At 35.0% G+C, this 8,751-nt stretch overlaps 1 pseudogene; it reads left to right on the forward strand.

Annotated features, from left to right (window-relative positions):
* On the forward strand, positions 1-1,557 carry LOC111390159 (annotated as a pseudogene).
* The last annotated feature ends 7,194 nt before the right edge of the window (positions 1,558-8,751 follow it).

The raw sequence follows: 8,751 nt of genomic DNA on the forward strand, positions 1-8,751 counted from the left end.
TAGCGGAGCATATGTAGAGTGAAATTCAAGCTATATAATGGCAGAAGTGAAACTATTTGGTACGTGGTTTAGCCCATTTAGCCGGAGAATTGAGATTGCCTTGAAACTAAAGGGTGTCGAATATGAATTCATAGAAGAAGACCTAAGCAACAAGTCACCTTTGCTGCTAAAGTACAACCCAGTTCACAAGAAAATTCCCGTGCTACTCCACAATGGAAAGCCAATTTGCGAGTCTTTGGTGATTCTTGAATACATTGACGAAACATGGGAAGGCCCTTCCATTTGGCCAAGCGATCCTTATGAAAGAGCCACCGCGCGCTTCTGGGCTAAGTTCTTTGATGAGAAGGTACAATTTGCTGTCTGAACGTATGAGTCATTAAATATGAGATGCATTTAAAATCCCGTTGTTTAAAACTTTGAGCTATCACAGAGAAGACACTCTTTTTAAACATGCATTTTTTTTATGACACGATATTTTACACGTGTTAAGATTTGAGGTTCTATCTTAAAAAGTCAACATTATTAACAAAGAGTAGTTTAATCTTTTATATGTTGATTTATATTTCAATAGTTAGTCAGGATGGGATTTTTCACTTTACTCCCACTTGACAACCATTAAGACAAAACTCTTTCTTTCTTAAACTCATTTTCAACCACATATCTTCACGATAAAACATTTTGCACGTAATCCTAAAAACTGTTTCTTACTTTTTAATTATACATTCTCTAAAAAAATCATTATTTTAAAATTAGTTTTCCCCAAAACTGATTTTAATGGTTGTCAAGGAGGGCTTAGTATGCCCCCGACCAGATGGTTGCTCACTTGAACAGCTAATCTCGAAATTTGTGTGCTTATTTTTTAGCCTTAATTGAATCAAATTGCTTGTTTGAAATTAATAAGCTATAATATGATACTAAGACTTGAATTCCATCATAAAATGTCAATTTTATTAAAAGGAGTAGTTCAGATTCTTATATGTTGATTTATATTTCGATAATTAGTCGACATGTGATTTATCCCTTAACAATATATGTGTATCGATCACTCACTCATCCAATAAAAAACCTTTGCTTTTAGTGTGTGCCTGCAATGTGGAAAGTATGTTGGAGCAAAGGAGACGAGCAAGAGAAGCTTAAGGAAGAATGTACTCAACTCTTGAAAATTCTTGAGAGTGCACTCTCGGGCAAGAAATTCATCGGGCCAGGTGAGAATATTGGAATGGTCGATGTCACTGGCAATTTCGTCGCATATTGGTTTGGAATTCTCCAAGAATTGGCAGGACTGCAAGTATTCGCAAAAGAGAAATTTCCCAACGTAGGTGAGTGGATTGATGAATTCCTTAATTGCAGTATCTACCTCCCAAAGATAAGTTAACTGCACATTTACAAGCCCGTTTCCAAGCTGTTGCTGCTTCCAAATGAAACTATGTAGCTAATTACTTATGTTTTGCTGTTAAATAAGAATTTAAGTAAATCTGTAATAAATGGGAGTATGATTCTTTAATGTTCTATCACTAGTTTATGTTGGAAAAATAAAAGAATTAGTTTCTCGTGGTAGATAGCTTTGCGTATAAATATTTTTACGATTACATGTTTGATATTGTCACTGAATTCAACTCAAAGTATCGATACTAACCAAAATGTTACAATATTGTATATTCAATAGAGTAAATTTTAAGAGAACGGCACTCCTGAAGTACTCAACTTAATTATTACTCCCTGCGCTTGAAAATTGATGTGTATTATTTATTCATATCTGAATCTCAATTAAATAGTGGGTCCTACCTATTTAAAAACTATGTATTCTATGTAAATTTAGCTGTTTTAACGTTAGTGTCAATGGCTTGTGTTTTTATAAAAAGTTGATAAAGTAGCTAGAAATTTAGTCTAACCAACCTTCCATCACATGAATCTTATCTAACCTAATACTGTCGTGCAAAATGAAGAAAAATAAAATTTTATCTATATAGAATTTTAATTATTATCCTTATAAAAACACAAGTGGTCACTTTTGTTCAAATCATGTTATGGTCACTTTAAAATTTATTCAATGCCATGCCATTATCCTCAATAATTAAAGACTTCCCTCCATTTTTTTAATGAATTTCCACAACAATTTTATATCCACTCAATGCTGAAAATGAAAAAGAATGCTTAGATCACCCCTATGAATGGTAATTAAATGGAGTTGGACCTTGCCAATGAATGGTAGTTAAATAAAAGTGTTTTAGTATCGAAATCCAACTTCCTATTCCCGTTCGAAGAGAATCGAAAACAACAAATGAAGGGGGCATTCGTTACTTAAGGATTCTATTTCAGAAATTCGTTGCAAGTTCATAGCACACAGGCTTTACAAACAAATGTAATTTGGCTGATAATAGTCGCACCATGTAGCTTGATAAGTGTATTTAGGGATAGCTCGGCTCGTTACGAAACTCGAGGTTCGAACTCGGCTCGAGTAAAATTAAATCAGCCCTTTGTTTGGCCCAAGTGCTCGGCTAAAAAATCGAGACTTGACCTGAGCTTTCAGCTTGGGCCTTATGGAGTCGAGTTGGGTCGAACCGAGCTAGCTCTGTTATTTTATTTCATATAGGCAGCACATCAGCCTCTAAATTAGGTAGCTGCATGCTGTTTTTTTTAAGTTGGCCCGACGAGCCAAACGGGCTAGCTTGGGCTTGGCTCGGCCCGACAACCCACGACCCACCAAGCCTCGAGCCGGACCGACTCAGGCTTTTTCCTGGTCGAGCCACAGACGACCTAAGTCGATGAGCCAATTTGTCATCCCGACATGTATTTCATACACTTATTTATACAAAAAATATAGAGATTTAATAGTTATTTTCAATAATTATAGTCTAATTTATTTTATATTTGGTTTATTAGTTGAAACTTGATAAATGGAAGTGAAATTGAAAGAAAGAGGCAAAACTTAGCTAAAAGAGACTAAATTGTAAAAAATCTAAAGTTTAGGGACTAGAGTGCAAATAATCAAAAGTTGTGTCAGACCCTACAATGAAGATTCGAGAGTACTAGGAGTCAATTAGATAAATAAAAATAACAAAGGGATGGAACATAGTCAAAGTATGATCATACATCAATTTTTAACCGAAAAAATTTATGTTCCAAACTTTTAGTCTTATATTGAGACCCATTTTTTACATAGCAAACATTCAAATTGGAAAATAATATTGAAGCAAAGTTGTAGCCCTTTGAATTAGCTTTCCAACTCACTTTAAATCGTCTCAATCGGATATCGGGAGAAAAAGTTATGATAAAAAGACTGAATGATGTGCAGTGTAACCGAAGCTAACAACAGCGCCTAGGTGCTAACCATCAGCGCCCCAGTGCCATGTTGCTGAATTTTTTCCTGAAAGTCAACGCCAGGTCACAGTGCCTAGGCACCGCGTAACATACAGTTAGGATTTTTCAAGTTTGATTTATCTTTTAAAAGCTCAATTTCAATCAAACTCTTCCAATAACTTAAAAGAATGATTACATACCAATCTAGAGCCCACTAGAAGAGTTTCACACAATTTTAGAAGAGAAAAACACATAATTATCAAGATCAAAGAGCAAAAGATAGGATTTGAAGAATTTTGATGTTGAAGAAAATTCTTGGTGCAAAATCCAATTCTTTCCATGATCAAGATTTCAAAACCCAGTTATAAACTCTATATTTTTTGTTTTTCTTCCATCATTATGAGTAGCTAAATTCATCGCTAGGGCTAACAATAATCTATGTGTGACCATTTATTTCTTTTATTTTAATTCTTTAAATGCGCATGTGTTGATTTTATTCAAGAATTTAATACTTTGAATTATTTGGCCAATTACTCAATGATTTGTGAATCTATAACGAATCAAGATATGAGTTAAAGATATAGGATTGAATTAATTAAATAGGCTCAATGAAAACTCGAGAGGGATTAATTAAATACTTTATAAGAAATCGACCGAATACTACAATTGTAATATAGGTAAAATTGTAAGTTTTAACGTCCATATTCATACTTCTTAAGCCCAAATTAGATAAATTGTGCACATTAGATCATTTAATTTAGTTAGAATAATTTAAACATCAATCACAAAACTTGTTATTTGTTTTCAATCAAATTAAAGTTAGGAATAATTGAACTAATTGTTAAATAGTAGTCCTCATAGAAACGATAATCGAACTCTTAAGTCTACTTTATTATTTGTTAAATTCGTACACTTGCGAGATATAAAAATGGACAGCACAAAAAATGGCATATCATCACATGAAGTAAAAGCAAAGGATAGTTTTTCTAGAGGGTACCATCAAGGTTTCAATCCTAGTAAACAATTTGTGGGGGGTCGCACAAAAATACAAATGCTATTTCATAACTTGAAAAAGAAAAAAGACAAAAAATAAAAATAAAAATTTGTAGACAGGAGCCCTAATTTTCACGAGAGGAAACTATGCTTTCAAATTTCACCTATCAAAAATCAGGTAATCCCTTTTCTTATTCACAATTTGGTATTAAAAATAAGGACCTATTTGAGCCCCATTATTTTCTCGTTAAAATGAAAAATATAACCATTATTCATAACATCAAATCACCATATTTGACTTTTTATCTCTTGTGTGGGGTTCATAATAGCTATATTTTTCATTCTCATTTTTACAATAATGTGGCTCAAACGGTAAATAAGTAATTTAAATATATTTTTAGTATTTGATTTTCATTTTCAGAATCACTATAATTTAGATATTATTATCTTAATTTTATTGTTCAAAATTCGAATTTCACTAATTTCATATGATTTTCCTTCTGTCTTTATCATATTTGCTCAATCTGGTGAGCGAAATTTCATCGTTATTGTTAAGAAGTGGGATTAGCTATTTTTATTTATGTCTCTCACTTTAAATCTATACCTATTATACATATTTTTTTTAAAAAATATTATATACATTCACATTATATTCCAATGTTATCCTTATTAAATTTATTCATTTAAATATTAAATATTCACTCTACTTTCATATATTTATCCCATTCTAAATATATCATATTAAACGTTGAAAACACGGCAATTGTAGCATAATCATGAGGGAATAACGATTTAGTAATGGTTTAATTAATTGATCTTGATGCTCTATAAGAATTGCAAAGGAGACCGATGGACACGTTGTTTATTATTATTTTCCAAACTTGGAGAAATGAGAGCTTTTACAGCATATCTGGTTGCTTGTTTCATTGAAATATTAAATCAACAAAAGACATAATATATATAATGGGGTGATAGTATACGTATTTGATTGTGGGACATGAACTACTATATAAAATGGGGTTCGGTTTTGGGAGAATATATATGAAACATAGAGAACAAAGTTATAGTTTGAAAGTCTAAATTTATATGACCTTTAAATGGTACAATATGTGAATTTTTATAGTAGAAGAAGATTAATAAGAACCGTCGGATGGGAAAATACGTGACCTCATCCAATGACCTCATCCAAACGGTCGAGACATCTAATCATGCTTTTCAATCAATCCAACGCATTAATATTATGACCTTTTTACTGCCTTAAGTCTAACGTGTAGGGATTGGACTTGACTTATTGACTTGGTAGCGTGACTATTGCAATGAGTTATTACATCAAACATTTATGGAAGATTTTTTTTTATAGAAAACCCTCTTACAATGCATCTGTATGCCTCACCCTATACTAGAGGACTTGGCCCTCATATTGGTTCAGCCCCAATATATAGTTCAACCAAAATTGCCACATGGGTGGTATGACATGGAGTGCAGACCCAAGTTTGTTTGACATGTGGCTACCATGAGGTCATATTTGAAAAATGAGTGATTTGTTTGTGTGTGTGTGTGTATCAACTAATAAATATACATAATGTAATTCAATAATTGCGCAAACATGACAATATTATAATAATATAAACATTGTAATTCAACAATAAGAAGAAAAGAGTTAGAAATGTAAGTTTTAGAAAGTCGTTTCAAGAATGCTGTTACGCCCCTATCAGAACCATTTCAAAAATTTTACCACTGCACCATACGAGGTGTCCACCACCAACCCGAAGTGTTTCCGAAGTGACTCTTCTCACCGAAACAATCCTACCGAACCGGCTGAAGCGCAATGCACTCCAAGGTTCTCCTTCCGCCGTCACTTTCAGAAAGAGATCTGTGTCAAAATCCTCTTTGCCCTCAAGGCTTAATTGATTTGTCGTCTCCAAAGGTCTAGTTGATGTGACGTATCAACTTTATGTCAACTCAACTCAGGAGAAGTTATTACCCGTCAATTCTATAGACGCGGCTGATTGATATCTATGAGCAGACACTTCACACCATCAGATGCATACACGTGTCCCACATCCAATGGTTCTCCTCACCCATAAATACCTAAGGTTTGACAAGAGAATGAGGTAATGAAACTCTTGCAACTAAACTCTCCATAACAAGAAAATATATATATAATTTCCTCCTCACTCTCTTGCACAACCCGGGCCCACTCTCTTGCACAACCCGGGCACTGTTCCGATAACCGGATACTAATTTGATCATCGGAGTATATGTGGCCGCCACCACTCCAGTTGGTTCCGATTGTGTGCGTCTGACCGTGTGTCTATTGTGCGCAGGGAGGATCACGTGGAGTAGCTATCGGTTGGCCACGTAGGAGGTTCAATTCATGAGGTTAATAGACATTATCCTAAAATCGTGTTGCCTTTCCTTTGCGCGAGTTCTTTCGACACTACACGACTCCAAGGTAGAACTCATGTGGCTCACAACTAATTTTTCTTCTATGGGCACGATCATAGAGAGATAAGTGAACAAACATATATCGAGTTGTCAAAACTATAGAAATACAGAGACTATTTTTGTATTCAATTATCTATAGTTGTGTTTTCTAATTGTACATCAAATAATGAAATTACCACTCCTTTTATAAGGACAAATATAACCCCCATATTCATGAAAACAAATCTAATTTATGTATAAGTTATAATCCATGAATCATAAGTTTTAATTTTGTATTAAAATGTAAATCAAGATAGAAAACTGAAATTTAAAACTTTTTAACATTTATGTTACAACAATCCCATACAAGTTTTAAACTTTCAAATTATATATAAAATAACATAATAGTGGTAATATTATAGGTCACGATGAAGTTGTGAGTTCAATCCAAAACGGTCGCTACATATCCAAAAAGTACTTATGTGGCCAAAACGGACACCGTGTGCAAAAGTTACGCTCAATTCTTCGTACATCGACTATCCAAGCCTTCCAAACATAAATTTGCTCATTCTTTCAAAAAATGGCCGGAATCCTTTATAGGACACGACGAAGTTGTGAGTTAAATAAAAAAAGGGTCGCTACTTTTCCAAAAAGTACTTATGGGGCCAAAACGGACACCGTGTGAAAAGGGTACGCTCAATTCTTCATACGCCAACTATCTAAGCCTTCAAACATAAAATTGCTCTTTCTTTCCAAAAATGGCAGAAATCCGTCATACCTCGCGACGAAGTTTTGAGTTCAATCCAAAAGGGTCGCTACATTTCCAAAAAGTACTTAAGGGCCCAAAACGGACACCGCGTGCAAAAGGTAAGCTCAATTCTTCGTACGCAAACTATCCAAGCCTTCGAAGTATAAAAGTGCTAATTCTTTCAGAAAATGGCTGAAATTCGTCATACGTCACGACGAAGTGGTGAGTTCAATCCAAAACGGTCGTTACATTTCCAAAAAGTACTTGTGGGGCCAAAACGGACACCGTGTCCGAAAGTTACGATCAATTCTTCGTACGCCGACTATCCAAGCCTTCCAAACATAAATTTGCTCATTCTTTCGAAAAAAGGCCGAAATCCCTTATAGGTCACGACGAAGTTGTGAGTTCAATCCAAAAGGCTCGCTACATTTCCAAAAAGTACCCATGGGGCCAAAACGGATACTGTGTGCAAAAGTTACGCTCAGTTCTTCGGACGCCGACTATCCAAGCCTTCCAAACATAAAATTGCTCATTCTTTTGAAAAACGGCCGAAATCTCTTATAGGTCACGACGAAGTTGTGAGTTCAATCCAAAACGGTCACTACATTTCCAAAAAGTACTTATGGGGCCAAAACGGACACCGTGTACAAAAGTTACGCTCAATTCTTCGTACGTCGACTATCCAAGCCTTCCAAACATAAATTTGCTCATTCTTTCGTAAAATGGCCAAAATCCCTTATAGGTCGCGATGAAGTTGTGAGTTCAATCCAAAAGGCTCGCTACATTTCCAAAAAGTACTTATGGGGCCAAAACGGACACCATGTGCAAATGTTACGCTCAGTTCTTCGTGCACCGACCATCCAAGCCTTCCAAACATAAAATTGCTCATTCTTTCGAAAAATGGCCGAAATCCCTTATAGGTCATGATGAAGTTGTGAGTTCAATCCAAAACGGTGGCTACATATCCAAAAAGTACTTATGGCGCCAAAACGGACACCGTGTGCAAAAGTTACGCTCAATTTTTCGTACGTCGACTATCCAAGCCTTCCAAACATAAATTTACTCATTCTTTCGAAAAATGGCCGAAATCCCTTATAGGTCATGATGAAGTTGTGAGTTCAATCCAAAACGGTGGCTACATATCCAAAAAGTACTTATGGCGCCAAAACGGACACCGTGTGCAAAAGTTACGCTCAATTTTTCGTACGTCGACTATCCAAGCCTTCCAAACATAAATTTGCTCATTCTTTCGAAAAATGGCCGAAATCCCTTATAGGTCACGA

The sequence above is a fragment of the Olea europaea genome, unplaced genomic scaffold, assembly GCF_002742605.1.
Source record: "Olea europaea var. sylvestris unplaced genomic scaffold, O_europaea_v1 scaffold652, whole genome shotgun sequence".
NCBI lineage: Eukaryota > Viridiplantae > Streptophyta > Magnoliopsida > Lamiales > Oleaceae > Olea > Olea europaea.